Raw genomic sequence first — 21,259 nt, forward strand, 5'->3', positions numbered from 1 at the left:
TATTCGGTCACTCTCTATCTCTTTTCATGGTATCAATCTGTTCATTACTTGCTTTTGTGTGACATCTCTATTTTTTCCATGACAGAGTTATTTATTTTTTCTTTTTTTTGTTTGATGATGTATCACTTAGAGTTACCATGACAAAATTTCTAATGGATTCTCCACTCGCCGTTAATATTCCAGCAAGGGTGGTTCAGTTTGGCGTCACTACAAGAAGATTTAGTCGACTTCTTTGACGCATTAGGACTACAGGAATGAATTGGCTTATTTTGAAGCAGTTGAATTGATTATGGTAGACCGTGGTTAGGCGTGATCTTTGCTGTGATTGTCATTTATTTTTTCTAAGGGTAGAGATTGTAATGTCATGGTCTTGAGATGTGAAGGTCTCCTAGCTGATAATCACCATAGACCCTTGCAATGGGAGCTACAATTTGTTTGTTTCCTTGCTGGTATTTACGTGTTAATCCTGCTGCAGAATATCCCCTTTGGAAAGACTCTCTTTGGAACAACCCCTATCTTTAGAAACCCTACTATTACTGTGAAGATCAGTCAGTTTGTTCAAGAGGACCAACTTTGTGGATAATTTGGTAGAATGTTGGCAGAATCAGTTTCAGACCTGAATCGATTTTCAAACAATTCAGAGAATTAGCCAATTATGGCTTGATAAAAAACAAGCTGAATTGTTAATTTTATTGCTTAAATTTTAAAAATCATAAAATAAAAACATGAGACAAAAGAGTCGGTTCATCCCCAGTTCAGCCCGATTTGAGCACAGTCGTGGTTGAATTGGCCAAGTTTTTGAGGTGTGCTTTATTCGACCTGAAGTGAATCGTTTTTTGGGCAATCCAATTCAAATGGGTCAGGTCGATTCACTTCGACTCTGATAACACTGATTTGGTAATGTGATTGGAAGAAAGAACTTATATGATTAAATGCTTGATAACTATACCATGGTTTTCAGTATCTAACCACATAAATGAACAAATCAAAAAATTAACTACAAGGATATGTAGTTAAATCTGCACGAGTCTCATAGATAATCAGATATGGATACCATTCAATACAACACTATGAATGTTAGGTCAACTTTAGATCCAAAAGATACTTGTTCCACTAAAATGCATACCTTTAGTTTTTGTAGTTGGAGGTGGATCTTTGAATTAAATAGAGTGTCTAACTCCTAATATTGATCTGATTCAACAATAAAATATGTTGCATATTAAAGTTTGTAATTGACCTCACGTGCTCCTTGGAGTGGACCATGCACACATCTTTAATTTGCAAATTGAATAAAAATAAAAAAGCACATGTGAAAATCCAGACTCAAAGACTATTCTCTATCTCTTTGTGTGTGTGGCCAGAATCTTTCTCTTTCTCTCTTTCTTTCATTGTTGCTGGCTGGAAAAGGGACCAGCCAACAGCCCTTCTGCTGCAAGGGGATTTGACGGGTGTGGCTGCATTTGGGCTACACGCCAAGTGTTTGTTGGAATTACTGAGGCAATGGTGATTAGAACAACATTGTTGGTCGAGCATGTGGTGAATTGTGATGTTAAGGGTGCGTGATAAATGTTTGATAAAATGCCTGAGAGAGATTTGGTAGCTTAGAACGCTCTGATATCGGTGTGCATCCAATGTGGTGTTCTCATGGGATGTTTTTGAACTGTTTCATGGGATGATGCTTCTTAAAGTGGGGACCAATTGTATCATGCTTGTTGGTGCGCTTTCAACCAGCTCACAATTGGATTCTATTCAACAACAACAACAACGCCTTCATCCCAAACAATTGGGGTCGGCGATATGAACCAAAAAGAAAATCATTTTGGGTCCTCCACATGAATCCTTCTCCTCCAATCATTTCTATCCAATGTCATGTCCTCGGTGAGGTTCAAAGCATTCATATCCTTTCTTATCATCTCCATTCAAGTCTTCTTAGTTCTACCTTGACCTCTTTTAGCTAATATATTTTCCCATTTCTCCATCCTTCTAACCGGAGCATCAATAGGCCTTCGCCAAATATGCCCAAACCATCGTAAACGATTCTCACTCATCTTATTTTCATTGGATGCAATGCCTACCTTCTTACGTATTCCCTCATTTCGAATCTTATCTTTTAGTGTCTTTCCACACATCCATCGAAGCATACGCATCTCAGTTACATTCATTTTTTGAATATGATGTTTCTTGGCAACCCAACATTCCGTACCATATAGTAAAGCGGGTCTAATTGTCGTCCTATAAAACTTTCCCTTCAACCGCAATGGCATTCTATGATCGCACAACACTCCAGTTGCACTTTTCCATTTCATCCACCCAACCTTAATCCTATTATTTACATCTCCATCAATTTCTCCATTCTTTTGAATGATAGATCCCAAACATTTGAAACTGTCATCCACCTCTATTTCTTGCTTACCAAGCTTCACTACACTCTCATCACTACTTTGTTGCTTACTAAACCGACATTCCATATATTTTGTCTTACTCTTACTCAACGTAAAACCTCTTGCTTCCAAAGTCTCTCTCCATAATTCTAACTTAGCATTAACCCCAGCTCTAGACTCATCAATCAAAACAATATCATCAACAAACAACATACACCACGGCACATTTTCTTGAATTGATCTCGTAAGTTCATTTATCACTATAGCAAAAAGGAAAGGGCTTAATGCAGAACCTTGATGTAACCCAACCCTTATAGGAAAATTGTTTGTCACCCCTCCACAAGTGCGGACATTGGTTATTAACTTATTACTCCTTCGTACATATCTTTAATTATATTAATGTACTTGAGAGAGATACCTTTCTTCATTATTGTCCACCAGAGAACATCCCTAGGTACTCTATTGTATGCCTTCTCCAAATCAATAAAAACCATATGCAAATCTTTGTTCCCCTCTCTATATCTCTCAATAAGTTGTCTAAGAAGATGTATACCTTCCATAATTGATCTTCCATGCATAAAACCAAATTGATTCTCCGATATCATGGCAACCTTCCTCAACCTATACTCAATCACCCTCTCCCAAAGTTTCATAGTATGACTCATGAGTTTTATACCACGATAGTTTGTGCAATCTTGTATATTACCCTTATTCTTATAGAGAGGCACCAAAGTACTCTTCCTCCACTCATTAGGCATCTTATTTGTCCTCCAAATCTTATTAAAAAGATTTGCCAACCATACTAAACCTTTCTCACCCAAGCATTTCCAAGCCTCGATAGGTATACCATCCGGGCCAACTGCCTTTCTGGATTGCATTTTCTTCAAAGCCTCTACAATTGGATTCTCTTGCTTAAATAAAATGAATTCATGCTTTCATTGTTCGAACAAAGATTGTAGGTTCTCTAGAGCCAAGCATTTCTCTTGTTTATATGTGCGCTAAATGTGGCAGAGTAGATTTTGCATACTGTTCTTTTGGAGCGAGAACCTACAAATTTACGATGACAAGCTTTTCCATGCATGCATGCGGAACCTCTTCTCTCTCTCTCTCAAATGATCATGTTAGGCTTATATCCTGATAGGATTATGTTCATTGATGCCCTTGTATAACATGTAGTCATACGGGTATGTTTGATGGTTGAAGATGTGTGCTTATCATGAGAAGGATGTATAAGATACGACCGTCAACTGACCCAAGCATTTCCGTGCTGGGAGCTTTACTTAATGGTTGCCTGATTCATGGTAATTACAAGATCGGACTGTACATTTTCTTTTTTGAGAATAAGATAGGACTACGTTGTAGAGGACCTCATCAAGTTGTATCAAGAGAATAAAGATCTGGATGTGACTTTATCAAATTTTCCGGTAATGCTTGGCAATAGATAAGTTGCTGTCAGTATAAGGAGATTGTTAGGGGATCCTGAATCTGCTAAGGCTTTAAAAAAGCTCTTGTTTAGTCAATTTGAGATAACCATCTACCTGAGCTAGATAAATACTAAGTGTAGTAATTCATTTTACACATCTTGGTATTTTTTTTCAAGAATATCTTATGTAATTTGGACATTATGATAATGTTAGATATTGAAATAGTTATAGGCAGATGACATGATGACCTGAGTTTTCTTTTGTAAATGACTTTCTTTTTTTACTTATAAAACAGTAATTTTTACTTAAAAATTAATTTTTATAAGTTATTTTAGTAAAAAATTACAAAACTAGGTTTATTGTAATCCAAACAGTAATTTTTAGACAACCAGGTTACCTATAGGTTAGAGAGTTTTTGAAAAAAAAAAGTGAAAGTAGTTGACAATTGAGATAATTAAGGAGGGATGGGAGGGGGGAAAGTGAAACATTTTTGGGTATATAAAAGTTGCCTAATTAAACAGGAAGTCATTAGTTTTTAACGAATATTATAAAAGTTCCATGTAAGCAATGCATTATATTTTTGGAAAAAAGTTACAAATGCATAAAGAAGTTTATAATTCCATTATGAAAACACAAGATAAAGATATCATTTGACAAAAAGTTATAAGGGAAAAAATTGCGTCCACTATCCATGCTTATGCTTTTATAATGGTATGATTATGATTTATAATTCATGAAATGATTTAGAATCAGATCCTTGATTGTTATGGATGCAAACATGAAGGGGTTTGAGCGTAAATGGGTTTAGGTATAAACTGAGTTAAAGATCAAGTGAGTACAAGTGCATAACAAAATGGATGAAAGCAAAGGAAACTATAGCCTTTTATATTTACTTATAGCAGCTAGTAATTGGGCTCTCAAGCTTTCCTTTTGGTTTAGATGTGGTTGATTTGGATGAAAGCTTGTAGCAACTTGGCGTATTCAGAGAGTTGTCTTACCCAATGGTGTTATAGGAAGAATGTTGACATTGTTAGAATATATATATGTATCTCCTATTATATATTTCCATCTTTGTAATGAGGCATACCCATTAGGGGTATTTTAGTTTTTTTCACAATGTTGTAATAGGTTGTGCCCATTAGGGGTGCAATAGCCTTATATTTTTTATTTTTATTTTGTAACTTAGTAAATAGGATTGGGGTTGAGGGCATTTATGTAAAAGGGAATTAGAGTCGTTGGGACCTCCCCAACGACTCTATTTCTAGCAGTTGGGGAGAATCCCAATGACTCTTTGGGTGTGTCTTTATGTATATAGGGGTGCTTCCCCCTCTTGTAAGCCAATGCTTTCTCAAGCATTTTGAGTATATAAAATTCTATATTTTTTAATGTGTTCTTGGCCCCTAAGTGGACCATGTGTTTTTGTGTTGACCCATAAGTGGTCCTTGTTTTCTTGTAAGCTCATAAGTGGCACTCTGTCACCTAGGTACGGGTGCGGGTATGGAAGTTACAACACGACAATTTAAAAAAATGAGGGTATGAGGACACGACTATATATATATAAAAGGTTTGGGTTTGGATCATATATATGTAGTTTTCAAAAAAAGGAGAGGGGAATGAAAATAAGGTTTATATATGTAATTTAAAAAAAGGAGGGGGAATAAAAATACTTTTTATATAAAGGAAAGGGGTACCTCGTAACCCCCTTCCCAACCGTCTCTTTCTCTCTCTCTCCACGAAGGAGAAGACGAAGACGATGAAGAAGACTGACCCCAGCCCCACTCTCTTTCTCTCTAGGTATGAAAGAGAACAAGGAGGTGAAGAAGAAGACGAAGAAGGTAGGTACCACTCGCTCTCTCATTCTTTCCACTTTACCCTCTCTGGAAACCTTAGTCGCTCGCCGGAGGCCTCTCTCTCTCTCTCTCCACGAAGGAGAAGACAAAGACGATGGAGAAGACCAACCCCAGCCCCACTCTCTTTCTCTCTAGGTACGAAAGAGAACAAGGAGGTGAAGAAGAAGACGGAGAAGGTAGGTACCACTCGCTCTCTCATTCTTTCCTCTTTACCCTCTCTGGAAACCTTAGTCTCTCTCTCTCTCTCTCTCTCTCTCTCTCTTCTTCTCCCCTCCTGACGAGGGTGGAATGGGGGAAGTTTGACAAATAAAAAAACGCGAGTGTGGGTTTTGGGTTGGGTCTTAGTTGGACCCGACACAACCCATAGGCCCACATTCTCGTGCTGCACCCGATACCCATACGCGTGTTGGGCCGTGTCGACACGGGTACATGGCCTGTTTTGCTGTGTCCTAGTAACATGGCACTCTCTTGTTATCCCTTTCTTGTTTCAGTACAAACATTGTCCCATTAGGAGAAACCACATAATTTGAAGTTGCTTGAAAAAGATCATCTAAGGCCCAATACATCCTCTTTTGCCTTGTCTATGGTCTTGGTGTTGAAAAAGGGTTGTGGTGCATATGTGTGGATTATCACACGTTGGGTTTACCCTCTAAATGTATACAAGAGAAAGAATATATCCTTGATGTTTGATTGTAGTCCAACTCAAGCCACCAATTGGTAGGGATGCTAAACGAGACGAACAAACCAAACAAAGGGTGTTCAAGCTCCGCTCATTTCTTGTACCAAGCAGAGCCAAGCTAGACCTCATGATGAAGAGCCTAAGCTAAACGATCTGATCAAGATCCAGCTCATTTACAAAAAAATATATTTTTTAAAGTTAGAAATAGTAGAATTTGGATCCTAAACCTAATGCGCCAAGCTCAAACTGGCTCATTTACAAAATAAATAATTGTTTCAAACTTGTAAGTGATAGGATTTGAATTATGAACTTATTACTTGCAAGCCAAACACTTTAACCATCTACACTTTGTGATATAAATATATGTAAAATATATTTATTATTAAATAATGATTCTATAAGAGCTGACCCGAGCCGAACATTGATTGTTCATGTTCTGATTGCTGAGCCTATTTCACAAGTTCAATAAACTCTTTACAAGCTGAACATGAGCTGATCCATGAGCGGCTCATCTCATTTCCCACCCTATCAATCATCTGATTGAGCAATTCATTACAACCCATTGAGTGGCTCATCTCATTTCCCACCCTACCAATAAAAAATATAAAGGAAGCAAGACCTCAAACTGCAAAGTCAATTCTAGCATACTTACCAACAAAATTGACCATGGTAGGTGATGATGTCAAATGACCTTCATAATAAGCCTTCAAAAGAGCAACCCAATGATAGTTGTGAGGATGAACCATGGCAATGTCAATCACCTTTGACTCAGGTTGCAAAACATTGCTATTTACATACAATCCAAATCTTTGAATGAAAGAAAAAGCTTGCAACCTGCATCCAAACTCTAACTAGCAAATTAAATAGAAATGCATTTGGGTGGTACTGAGAGCAAGGATTCAATACTAGAACCTCCTTGGGGCCATAAATGCATAGCTTCCCTCTCCTCCATAGACTCATCGAACTGTCAAAAAGATTCACAACATAAGCTCCAAATTTCAGACTTCATCTTAGAACTTGAATAAGGTTCATCCTTGTGGACCAATTTTTTGTGAATGGTCCATACCAAGGTTGTCATGCTAGGAAGGGGAAGTGGGAAACGACATGGGAAGCAGAAGCGAGAAGTGAGGCATTTTAAAATTTATAGGAAGCGAGAAGCGGATATCAATTTGAAAATGAAGCATGAATAAAAAAGGAAACAATATGAGAACTGGACAATAATAAAACAAGAAGCAAATAAAAACTAAAGTAAAATTTGATTATTTTTATATTTCATGCTTTTTCAGTAAAACAATTACATTTTTGTTAAAATCTAACAATGATGGTTACCAATTTAGAGAAAGCACATGGAAAGTGAGTGAAACATGAATAAAAAAAGGAATCGATATGAGAACTGAATAGGAATCGAACAAGAAGCAAATAAAAACTAAAATAAAATTGATTGTTTTTATATTTCATGTTTTTTAGTAACAATTAAAATTTTGTTACAATCTAACAATGATGGTTATCAATTTAGAGAAAGCACATGGGAAGTGAGTGGAAGCGTGAGAGGAAACAAATGAAAAACAAGAAAAGAAACGTGAGAAAAACATATAGAAAGCATGGACAATGCATGTGAGAATCATAGAAGCGTGGGGGAATCGAGATTCCCATGAAGTTTCAGAAGTGAGGAGTATCGCGCTTTTGAAGTGAATTTTTAAGAAGTGCGCTTTCCACCTACCTAAGAAGCTCCCGGTAACTCTGGTCCATACGAAATAACAATATGAAAAACAACATTTTAGAAAAGCTTAAGCTAAGTGAAAAAGGTGCAGGATCTGCAGGATCCGACCCGAAGATCATGTATTTTGTTAATGTTTTTTTGTTATCGGGTCTGGATATACCAGACCCGGATCCATTGTATAATGTAACCTTAAATATACATTTAGGTCACGATTTCTCTTAACAGAAATCGTGACAGCCGAAATAGCTCTCTCTCTTCTCTTCCTCAAACAGGAACAAGAAGAAAAACTTACATGGTATCAGAGCAAAGATCCATCTGAGGGCCGAAGAGGGTTTCCGACAGGTGCGATGATCGGAGATTTGAGTTTTTTCGTTCCTCCCCTTCTACTTTTCTTCCTTTCTCCCTCTTTTCATTTTTATTTCTGTTCTCTGAAATTTTCTGTGCACTCGACCCACATCTCACGTGGGCTTGAGATTCATGTGGCTCATTTCTTCTCCTTCTTCCTGAAATTTTCTGTACACCTGACCCACATCTCACGTGGGCTTGATCTCTTTGTGGTAATCTGAGATTCACGTAGACCCTCTTTACGTGAATACAGACTGTGCAAAAAGGGTAGATTCCTCTTTTCTTTTTCACGTGAATTACTGAAATCGATTCACGTGAAATGCCAAATCGATACCTATTTCAGATCTGCCTTGTTTGGTATCACTTGATTTGTTCTCTTTGTCCTATCTTCTCTTTTGTATCTGTTTTGCATATCTAGATATACCAGTTTTTGCTGTACGTTCCTCTTCCCTGACTTTCATCTTCTACATTTCCCTGAAAACATATTTAACGTGTGAAATTTTCTTTTCATCACGTCAATCTCAAAATTTTTCCAAGAGTGTAAAGAAAAGTTCAATGTTTAGCCTCAATATTTTTCTGAATCTGACAGCATGCGGTCTCTTGCTTATTTAAAAAAAAAGAAAAAAAAAAGAGGGACTGAGCACTTCGTGAACACTCTTGTTGAATTTTATTTCTCAATGGATCCTTATTCTTCTCAATTGAATCTTTCTTCAAGCTTTCTCAATCAACTCGTTTCTGAAAAGTTGAATACCTCAAATTTCTTGATTTGGAAGAGACAAATCATTCATTTTATAAGGAGTCAAGGTCTCTTAGGTCACCTTGATGGAACCTCTCCCGCCCCAATCGAATTTGTTATGAGAGAAGAAAAAGACGACAAAGGAGTAAGTTCAATTGTGTATGTTAAGAATGTTGAGTACCTCAAATGGGAAAGGAAAGATCAGTCAGTGGTTGCATACATCACTTCCACCTTGTCCTAAGAGGTTCTTGTTGCAATTCCCGACAACTGTACTGCTTTGCAACTTTGGGAAAAATTGGTTCAAACATATTCACAAGTTTCGCAGGCGAGAATGGTTTTTCTCAAGAGGGAATTTCAGATGTTGAGAAAAGATTCCATGACCATCATGGAATATCTGAACAAGATGAAGACCATCACAGACCAACTTGCAGTTATAGGATGCGTGGTGAGCGATAGCGATATGGTACAACAGACTCTGAGTGGATTGGGATCCGACTACAACATGATCGTCACTTCCCTATTGTGTCTCCCTGCCCTTCCTACCTTTGATGAGTTACGAGCAAAATTAATTTAGTATGAGATGACTCTGAAAGGGTTCTTTGAGGAATCTCACGTCCACACAAATTCTCAGGAAGTTTTTGCCACAGGGGTGTCTTATGGTAGAGGACGAGGACGAGGAGGACAAGGGCGAAGTGGACACGGAGGGCATGGTCTGCTTCCCACTCCAAATATGTTAACTCATGCGCAAGGGTCAAGATCCATTCCTACCTGCTTCCTTTGTAACAAAAGGGGCATATCAAGGCGAATTGTTGGCATAATCCAGAGAATAAAGGAAAAGGTCCACAGACAGAAAACAAAAAAAGGTTCTCAAGTAGTGGAGAGATTAAAGATCTGTTGATATCTGCCTTGTCAGAGTTGAAATTGAAGCAGAGTGATGAAGGCACCTGGTTTGTCGACTCAGGGGCAGCGACTCATGTAACAGGTGATGCAGGTAAGATTTCTAATCCCATTCCCTATTTTGGAAAAAGTACGATTGTCACTGGAGATGGATCCCACCATCCTGTTTCTCATGTTGGAAAAACTGTCATTCCTATGTCACATTCCACTCTCACTCTTTCTGACGTTCTTTATGCTCCTGATATTAAGAAAAATATTGTCTTTGTTTCCAAACTTATTGATGATAATAATGCTTCAGTTGAATTCACTCCCTTCTCTGTGCAGGTCAAAGACCTACGCACGAGGGAAACATTCGCTGAAGGAAAGAGACGAGGCAATATGTATGTCTTTGAAGAAGCTCCTTGTCATGTTGTTCGTCCTGTCCACCTGAATTCAAAGCCTTCATTAAAGTCGTGTTCATCCTCTTCTGCTAATGTTTTTAGTGTTGCTGAATGTAATAAGCCATTCTTATGGCATAGTCGATTAGGTCATTGTGGAGGTCATTTCATTGAGAAACTTGTATCTAATAATCTCATTCCAAAAGAAAGTCTAAATAGGGATGAGAATAGTCACAAATGTTCCAGTTGTCTTTCATGCAAGAGTCATGTATTGCCTTTTCATTCCATTAATAAGAGAGCTTCAAAACCTTTTGAGATAATCTGTTCTGATGTATGGGGACCCGCCCCAGTTGCCTCTGGATCTGGGAGCAAATACTATCTAATCTTTGTTGATAGCTATACTCGATACACTTGGATATATTTCATAAAAAATAAGTCGGAAGTCTTCTCTTTGTTTCAAAATTTTCTTTCCCTTGTCAAAAATCAATTTTCTGAGTCCATTCAATTTTTCCAATGTGATGGAGGTGGGGAATTCTCATCCCGTGATTTTATCTCTTTTCTTCAAAATAACGGAATAGGAAGAAGGGTGTCATGTCCTCATACCCCTCAACAAAATGGAATTGCTGAACGAAAACACAGGCATATCGTTGAAAGTGCCATGAGTATGCTTCATGACAGCAATCTTCCCATCAACCTATGGACAGAAGCTTTCCATTCTGCCGTGCATGTGATAAATAGACTGCCTATGGTTATTCTGGAAAATAAGTCTCCTTATCACTGTCTTTTTGGAACTTATCCTAGTTATTATGATCTGCGTGTTTTTGGATGTGTTTGCTATGTGCACATTGATCAGTCCCTGAGAAACAAGTTTCAAGATAAGGCCCAAAAGTGCAGATTTGTGGGATATGCAGATGACTACAAAGGATATAGGTGTTATGATCCCACCAACAAACGTATCAGAACCTCAAGAAATGTTGTATTTGATGAACAAAATTTTGATCACGGAGCTGACACAACGAATATGTCACCAGAAATTTACTATCCTTGGCTAAGCTCAGAACTTTTTGCTGGCTCCAATGAAACATGTTCCTCAGATTGCGTGCAACAAGAAGAGGAATTTGAGAACACTGGGGCGTCAGGGTCACAGAATGCAGAGGAAGTACCGGGCAGATACAAAGGCATTGTCTATTCCAGACAGAGACCGACAACATCAAGCCATTCAAATCATGCCTCAGTCGCTAATTCTACTCCTTCTCATACCCTTGCGGTCAGAAAATCAAACCGCATACGACATCCTATTGACATGTGGGTTAGTTATAACAACTTCTCCTTGGATTTTCAACTGTTTTTAACTGCCATCAATAAGGACGAAGAGCCCATCTTGTATTACCAGGCAGCAACTTCTATGAAATGGGTAGAGGCCATGAATGATGAAATGCAAGCCTTGCATGAATATGGAACATGAGAAGTTGTTCCCAGACCACCTGACAAAAATATTGTCGGATGCAAATGGGTCTACAAAATCAAGTACAAGCCAGATGGAACCATTGAACAATATAAAGCAAGGCTTGTAGCAAAAGGATTCACTCAAGAAGCAGGGCAAGACTATGATGAGACTTTTAGTCCAGTTGTAAGAATGAGAACGATTCGAATTATCATTTCCCTGGCTGTTGAACATGGATGGAAGTTGAGTCAGCTTGATGTAAAAAATGCATTCTTACATGGGGATTTGAAGGAGGTTTACATGGAACAACCCCCTGGATATCAAGAACAAAATTGTAAAACCCATGTATGCAGGCTAAAAAGAGCCATCTACGGCCTGAAGCAAGCATCTCGCTCTTGGTTTGATAGCTTCTCATCAGAGATTCAGAAACATGGATTTTCACATTCCATGCTGGACCACTCATTATTTATCTTTAAAAGCCAGTCTGTGACCACTCTATTATTAATTTATGTCGATGATATTATCATCACAGGAAACTCTGCGGAACACATTCAAGAAATAAAAGACTTATTAGGTCAAAGGTTCAAAATGAAAGACCTTGGAATTCTACGCTATTTCCTAGGTGTAGAAGTTGATAACCAGGCTCATGGATTGACACTCACTCAACACAAGTACACTATAGATGTTCTCAGCAAGGCAGGCATGAAAGACTGCAAACCTCTAGGAACTCTGAGTGTACTTCATCAAAAACTTAGTGCTCATGATGGAGATCTGTGTGATGACCTCACCAGGTATCGCAGCATAATAGGAATGTTACAATACCTCACATTCACTAGACCTGATATTGTTTATTCAGTCAATCAAGTGTCTCAATTTATGCATGCGCCACGCACTGGACATATGGAAGCGGTCAAGAGGATCCTTAGATATCTGAAAGGGACTATTGGGGATGGATTGATATACTTACCACAGTCCTATGGCCAAAACGAGCACGAAATTACTGTATATTGTGATGCAGACTGGGCAGGAGATCCCGACGAAAGGAGATCTACATCAGGATATTGTGCCTTCATTGAAAGAAATTTAGTCTCTTGGAGCAGTAGAAAACAAAAAGCTATCGCTAGATCAAGCACTGAGGCTGAATATAGATCCATGGCTGCTGCCACTGCCGAAGTCACATGGATCAGGCATCTTCTAACTGAAGTAGGAGAAAAGATCTCCCACACTACCTTGCTCTGTGACAATCAAAGTGCTATCAATATGTCATTCAATCCAGTACATCACAGTCGTGCCAAGCACATTGAGATCGACCAACACTTTGTGAGACAGAAGGTTGAAGAAAAAGAGATTGAGCCTGAGTTTGTCAGTACTGAAAGACAGGTTGCAGACATATTTACCAAAGGGTTAACCAAGGATCGCTTTTGGATGCTTAAAAGCAAGTTGTTCATGGTCCAAAACCATGATCAACTTGAGGAGGGGTGAAAAAGGTGCAGGATCTGCAGGATCCGACCCGAAGATCATGTATTTTGTTAATGTTTTTTTGTTATCGGGTCTGGATATACCAGACCCGAATCCATTGTATAATGTAACCTTAAATATACATTTAGGTCACAATTTCTCTTAACAGAAATCGTGACAGCTGAAATAGCTCTCTCTCTTCTCTTCCTCAAACAGGAACAAGAAGAAAAACTTACACTAAGGACATATGCTTGACTCTGAAGTCTGAACAACCATCAAAGTTCCTGGATCCAAGAACACAAAGGTCTACAACACCCATATCTATTAAAGATGTCTCTCGAAGCGAATGCAGCAAAACGACAATGAAAGAAAAGGTGACCATGAGTCTATTTATCATACTGACAAAGATACCAATGGTTTGACATGGCAATGTTCGATTTCAAACTATCTTGAGTGTGCAAATGCATCACAACTGCAAGATAAACCGTCTAGGATGCTTTAGGAATATGAATGTTACTTGTATTGTGCAAATGATTTCACGATTGGAAATAAGGCAACCATAACATTGGAGAACCATCAACCCAAGAAAGCAAATGTGCCTCATCACACAAACATGTTGAAAAACCAAATTCTTGGCAGATTATAAAGAAGAAAAAGGAGCATGAGGGAATTATTAAATCATATGTATTAATACATACACACACACACACACACACACACACACACACATATATATATATATATAACTATAATACCCGATAGGGGTATTATAGTCTTTTCATAGTTGTTTTATTAAACAACTATATTCTTTTTTTGTTTTATTTTATTTCTGTTTTTCTTTTTTCTTTTTTCTTTTTTCTTTTTTCTTTTTTTTTTATTTTGTATTTCACGCCAAAGAGGGTCCCCACAATAGAGTCGTTGGGGGCTCCCAACGACTCTTTGGGAGCCCCCTTTTGGCCTCCTTTTTTGAATCCCCTTGTGTGTATAAATAGGGGTGAAACCCCTTGTATTTCTCACTAAGCCTTAGTGCTCTCTTTCAATAAAGTGATTTTATATTTAGTTTGTGCATTTCTTAAAGCTTGTGTATGTATTGTTCCATAGTGAACTTGGCTATTATTCCTTTTTTGTATTTGTCCATTGTTGGACATTGTGAATGCTTTTAGCATTCTTTATCTTTCCACATACTTCATTACATGGTATCAAAGCCATTCGGTTCATAGAAGAAAATGCGTGATATTCATCTTTACATTCATTGTCTCTATTCTTCGCACACTTTGGTGGCATCATGGAATCCAAAATCGACCTATCCTTTAAGCTAAATGAAAAAAACTACATGATGTTGTTAAATTATGTACATAATCATATAATGTAATATATATATTTTATATATATATGGTAATACATATACATATATTAATATATATGTATATGTATCTACTCAAATATATATATAAAATATATATTTCTATTTGTTTAGTCATAAGGGTAGTTTAGTCTTTTCCCTATTTTTGCGCACATTCACTTTATGGATGTGATTGTAATTATTTTTATTTTTGTTTTTGTTTTTTTTCATTTCTTTTTGTATGTGTACCAAAAAGGTACCTTGGGGGGCCCACCAACATAGTCGTTGGGCCCTCTCCAACGGTCACATTTGTGACCGTTGGAGGGGCTCCAACGACTATGGGTGGAGCCCCTCCAAGGCCCCTCTTGTGGTGTTATAAATAGGGGTTCTCCCCTTTGTATTTTCTCATGGCTTTGAGTCAAAGCCCAAGTTCTCAATAAATTGATTCCATTATTTTTATGCCTTTGTGCATTTGTGAGTTATTTGTGGGTTGTGCTTTTTGTGCACAAGTGTTCTAAAGTGTTCTTATTGTGCTTTCGTGGTGGGTTCAATATCAAGAATATTAAGGTCTTGATATTAGTATCTTGTTGGAGATACTTTCACATGGTATCAGAGCCTCGTTGGAAGAAAGAAGATCGTGTATCTCGCCTCTTGTAAAGCACCTCGAAAATCGTGCCCTTAAGCTAGTGAAGTTTTTGAGTAAAGCATTTGCTCCGGGCAATATTTTAGAAGCAACTTTTGTCAAGAAAAGGTTGAACATCCGTTAAGGTACGCTTTATTTTTCATCTTTTCCTCTCCATAATGGGTGAAAAAGACTCCCACTTCTCCCTTGGTTTTAAACTTAGTGGTTCAAACTACCATGTTTGGGCCGGCAACATGGAAGCCCATATCGAAGGGAAAGGTCTTTGGGGTTATGTTCAAGGTTCCATATCAGAACCCGAATCCAAGCTTTCTATTATAGAGAAAGGGGAAATCAAAATTCTTGAAGGAGAAGATAGACAAAAGGCCTTAGAAGAATATTCCAAAAGGCATGATGAGTGGGAAATGAAGAACTTCAAAATATTGTCATTTTTTCGTCCGTTGAAACCAAGATCAATGCCAACATCATCAAATTTAAAAGGGCCTCCGAAGCTTTGTTATACCTTGAAAAAATGTATACGTCAAGAGACTTGTCTCACAAATACTACCTCCAAAAGAAAGCCTTGACTCTTCAACAAAATGATTTATCTATTCGGGAATATTTTGCCGAATTATCATCTATTTGGGACGAGCTTGCCATGCTCGAACCAAAATGGAGTGGAGAAGCTATTGAGTTAAGGCACAAACAACTTGAGGAAGATCGCTTCTTCAACTTCTTAAATGGTCTTAGACCCGAATTTGAGCAAATTCGGTCCTCCCTCCTATCGGCTTTTACCTCCCCATCTATTGAAGATGTCATCACCAAGCTAAGTGGTGAGGAAACACGTATGGGGATTAGTAAAAATAACCCAAGCATTCTTGCTACACCTTCTCAAAATGACTATGAAGTGGTCAATGCCGTGTCAAGACCCGGTAATAATTTGAAGACCTACAAACCGCCCCATTTCAAAAATCAAGGGCAAAATGATCGATATGGCAAGAGAGATTATAGCAAATTAACTTGCCATTTTTGTAAAGAACCGGGACATATCAAACCCAATTGTCCTAAATGGAAGAAATTCCTCGCCGCGGCTTTAGCATCCCAATTAGAGGAACGGCCTTCAACATCAAATGAACCTCTTTCGCTTCATCAAATTATGGATGCTCTTCAACCTCTTCTCAAAGGAGGCACTTCTGGAGCCGCCATGTCATCTTCTTCCTCTCTTGGTAAGACATCTTGGCTACTTGATTCTGGTGCTTCGTTTCATATGACTCCAAGTCATTGTTTTCTTTCTAATTATTCTAAAAATCGCCTTCCATCTTTTGTCTCAACCGCGGATGGAACCCCTCTTGAAATTAAAGGAATGGGCAATTTTGAAAAACAAGATTTTTTTATCCCAAAAATTCGTCTTATTCCAAAACTAAACTTAAATTTACTTTCCGTTTCTCAACTCTCGGACTATGGTTGCGATATAAAGTTCTCTTCTAATAAATGTTGGATACAGGATCGCCAGTCCGGGAAATTGATTGGGGAAGGCTCTAGGGGAGGAGACCTCTACTATGTTGATTTTCTTAAAATTCTCAAGAATCAATTTTGTAATGTTGCTCAAAACAAAGATATTCATGTATGGCATAAGAGATTGGGTCATCCCAACATTGTTAAAATCTCTTATTTGCCTTTTATTAAGCATCTTTGTAATGAAAATTTTGTTTGTAATGAATGTATTCTTGGAAAAATGAGAAGTCTTCCTTTTCCTCAAAGATCCATGTTTACAACAAAACCTTTTGAAATCGTTCACTCCGATGTATGGGGTCCAGCTCCGGTGATATCCAAGGGAGGCTTTTCTTACTATGTTATCTTTGTGGATGATTTCACTAGGTTTAGTTGGATATATTTTCTTAAACATAAATATGAAGTTTTTTCAACTTTTAAAACATTTCATATGATGGTTTTAAATCAATTCAATGGAAATTTGAAAATTTTTAGAACCGATTCGGGTGGCGAATACCTTTCCAATGAATTTAAAAGCTATCTTGAAAACTATGGAATTCTTCATCAAAAGTCTTGTCCCAAAACCCCTCAACAAAATGGGTTGGCTGAACGGAAACATAGGCATATTATTGAAACCACACGAACTTTGCTCATTTCTCAAAATATACCGAAAAAACTCTGGGCGGAGGCCGCTCTTACTTCTGTCTATCTCATAAATAAACTTCCATCTAAAAACTTGAACAAGATTTCCCCGTTTGAAAAATTATACGAAAAAGAACCTGATTATAGCAGGTTAAGGGTTTTTGGATGTAAATGTTTTGTCCTTACTGATAAAAATGACAAACTCTCCCCTAAGGCCATTCCTTGTGCCTTTCTTGGTTACTCTGAAACTCATAAAGGTTTTCGCTGTTATGATGTTAAGAGTGATAAACTTTATGTTTCCAGAAATGTAAGCTTCTTGGAAAATATTAGTGGTTTCGAAAAACTTGAAACTAATGATGAGAATATAGATTATTCTTTTCTGTTTGATCTATTAACTGAAGATGATGATACTAGCGATGATGAAACAAATCAAAATGATGAAACTCATACTGATCAACCCATTAATGAAGAACCACATAGAGATCCTATAACCTACTCTCATAGAGATAGGAGTACTTTTAGAAGTGCCCTCGAAAGATATGATAGTGAGTCTACCCCTTCAAGTGAAGGAAATCTTCGTAGGACCGAAAGATCAAGAAAACCCCCTTCTAGGTTCATCTCATATGAGTCTTTTTCACCAAAATATAGAGCCTGTCTAAGCGCCATTCACTCGTACATAGAACCTAGGGATTTTGAGGAAGCACGAAAATACCCAGAATGGATAGTTGCTATGAACAATGAACTTGAAGCCCTAAAGAAAGCAAAAACCTGGGAGTTTCAAGACCTTCCTAAAGATAAGAAAGCAATAGGGTGTAGATGGGTGTTTAAAGTCAAAACTAAGAGTGATGGGTCTCTTGAGAGATATAAGGCCCGCTTAGTTGCTAAAGGGTATGGTAAAAAATATGGGATTGATTATGAGGAGACTTTTGCCCCCGTTGCTCGGATGGTCACCGTCCGATGTCTTATAACTGTTGCTTCAATAAATAAATGGAGCATCTATCAGATGGATGTTAAGAATGCATTTTTAAACGGAGATCTAAACGAAGAAGTATATATGGATGCTCCTCCTGGAATGGAGTATCCTAAAGGGAAAGTGCTTCGTCTTCGGAAAGCACTGTATGGTTTAAAACAAGCTCCCAAAGCTTGGTATGATAGGTTTAACTCTGTGATGTTAGATAATGGTTTTTCATCATGCTTTACTGATACTGCTTTGTTTGTTAGAAAGTCTAATGCAGGGATTGTTATTCTATTGCTATATGTGGATGACATGCTTATTACTGGGAGTGATTCTAAAGGGATTAAAAGCATAAAGTCCATGTTAAAGGATAAGTTTGAAATGTCTGATTTGGGTTTCTTAACTTATTTTTTGGGTATTGAGGTTGCATACTCTCATAGAGGGTATTTTTTGTCTCAAACTAAGCTTGCATCTGAGATTATTGACAGGTCAGGTATTACAGATGATAAAGTTTGTGAAACTCCTGCTATAGTAGGAGCAAAAATGAAGATTGATGATGGTGTTCCTCTCTCCGATCCTACTCCCTACAGGCAACTAGTAGGCTCGTTGATGTATCTAAGTATCACCAGACCAGATATCTCACATGCGGTGCATACGGCAAGTCAATTTCAGCATGCACCAACTTCTGTTCACATGGGTGCTATCTTGCGTGTCGTGAGATACCTAAAGCACACTATTAATAAGGGAGTTTTTCTGTCTTCCTTTTCTAAGTTAAAATTAATTGCTTATACTGACTCTGATTGGGGAGGTGACCCAAATAACCGTCACTCCACCACTGGTTTTTGTGTATTCTTAGGAGACTCATTGATCTCATAGAGATGCAAGAAGCAGCAAAAGGTATCTCTATCATCAACTGAAGCTGAATATCGTGCCATGACGACTACTACCATGGAAATTGTTTGGATTCATCAGTTGCTGGAAGATATGGGAATCAAAATTGAAGGGCCTACCAAGCTTTGCTGTGACAACAAAAGTGCGATTTATATTGCTAAAACTCACACTTTTCATGAGCGGACCAAACATATAGAGATGGACTGTCACTATGTTCGGGAGGCGTATCTCCAAGGAATCATTGACCTTCCATATGTCACGTCCGAGTATCAGTTGGCGGACTTCTTCACTAAAGCCTTGTGTGCTCCACGCTTCAACTTCCTTCTTAGCAAACTCTCGGTCATCCTGCCCTAAGTTTGAGGGGGGTGTTAAATTATGTACATAATCATATAATGTAATATATATATTTTATATATATATGGTAATACATATACATATATTAATATATATGTATATGTATCTACTCAAATATATATATAAAATATATATTTCTATTTGTTTAGTCATAAGGGTAGTTTAGTCTTTTCCCTATTTTTGCGCACATTCACTTTATGGATGTGATTGTAATTATTTTTATTTTTGTTTTTGTTTTTTTTCATTTCTTTTTGTATGTGTACCAAAAAGGTACCTTGGGGGGCCCACCAACATAGTCGTTGGGCCCTCTCCAACGGTCACATTTGTGACCGTTGGAGGGGCTCCAACGACTATGGGTGGAGCCCCTCCAAGGCCTCTCTTGTGGTGTTATAAATAGGGGTTCTCCCCTTTGTATTTTCTCATGGCTTTGAGTCAAAGCCCAAGTTCTCAATAAATTGATTCCATTATTTTTATGCCTTTGTGCATTTGTGAGTTATTTGTGGGTTGTGCTTTTTGTGCACAAGTGTTCTAAAGTGTTCTTATTGTGCTTTCGTGGTGGGTTCAATATCAAGAATATTAAGGTCTTGATATTAGTATCTTGTTGGAAATACTTTCACAGATGTGGGCATCGGCAATGGAGAACAACCTCAAAGGTAAGAAACTTTGGGGTTATGTAATGGGTTCTATTCTAGAACCTCAATTAGAACTCACCAAGATTGAAGGAGACCAAGAAAAGGCTCTTGAGGGATATGCTCGCCTCAAAGCCATTGAAGACCACCAAAGGAAAGTTGAAGATTGAGAAAGCAATCACGCCAAGATCGTTGCTTGGTTTATGAACAATGTTGAACTCAAGGTATGTGCAAATATAACTAAATTCCGTTGAGCCAATGAGGCGTGATGTTTTATGAAGGGTATGTATACCCAAAAAGACCTTGCAAGAGCATATTTTTTTCAAGAAAAGATTAGAACCACCAAACAAGGGGATTCAAGTATACAAGATTACTATAGTGCATTAAATCCACTATGGGACGAGTTGGTCCTTTTAGAGCCCAAATGGGTTTCTATGGAGGATGTTGAACTAAGACAAAAACAAATGGAACAAGATCGGTTGTTCCAATTTTTGTTTGGGCTATGTCCTGAATTTGAGCAAGTGAGGTCATCACTTCTCCATAGATCTATTTTTCCTCCAATAGAAGATGTTATAGCCGAAATCACACAAGAGGAAACTAGGCTTGGCATGAGTAAGAACAATGATGAAGTGCTTGCCATATCTAAACCCGACGACAATGTCAAAACCTATAAACCACCCCACTTTGGAAAATAAGGAAACTATAGTGGAGGAAGAAAAATGATTATATGTCATGCTATGAGCCAGGTCACATTAAACCCACTTGCCCGAAGCTAAATGGAACATTCAAGCCTAAGGTAGCTTTCCTTGAAGAATCCACCACCAAAGAAGATGAAGGCAAGAGCAGCGACCTCAAGAAACTCTTGGTCAAATCTCTATGGCTCTACAACAAATTCTCAAAGCCACTTCCTCCATATCGGGTGCGGCCATTGCATCTACTTCGTCTCCCGATACGTATTCTTGGATCTTAGACTCCGGAGGATCTTTTCATATGACCCCACATGAGAATGCATTAACCGATGTATG

General features: G+C 38.0%; 1 protein-coding gene across 1 annotated transcript in view; it reads left to right on the forward strand.

Annotated features, from left to right (window-relative positions):
• The window catches only part of TTN5 (ADP-ribosylation factor family protein), a 31,608-nt gene that overhangs the window by 512 nt on the left and 9,837 nt on the right, over positions 1-21,259 (forward strand). The gene's annotated exons all lie outside the window — the stretch shown is intronic.

Source organism: Nuphar pumila, chromosome 9 (assembly GCF_984573655.1).
Source record: "Nuphar pumila chromosome 9, dmNupPumi1.hap1.1, whole genome shotgun sequence".
Taxonomy (NCBI): Eukaryota; Viridiplantae; Streptophyta; class Magnoliopsida; order Nymphaeales; family Nymphaeaceae; genus Nuphar; species Nuphar pumila.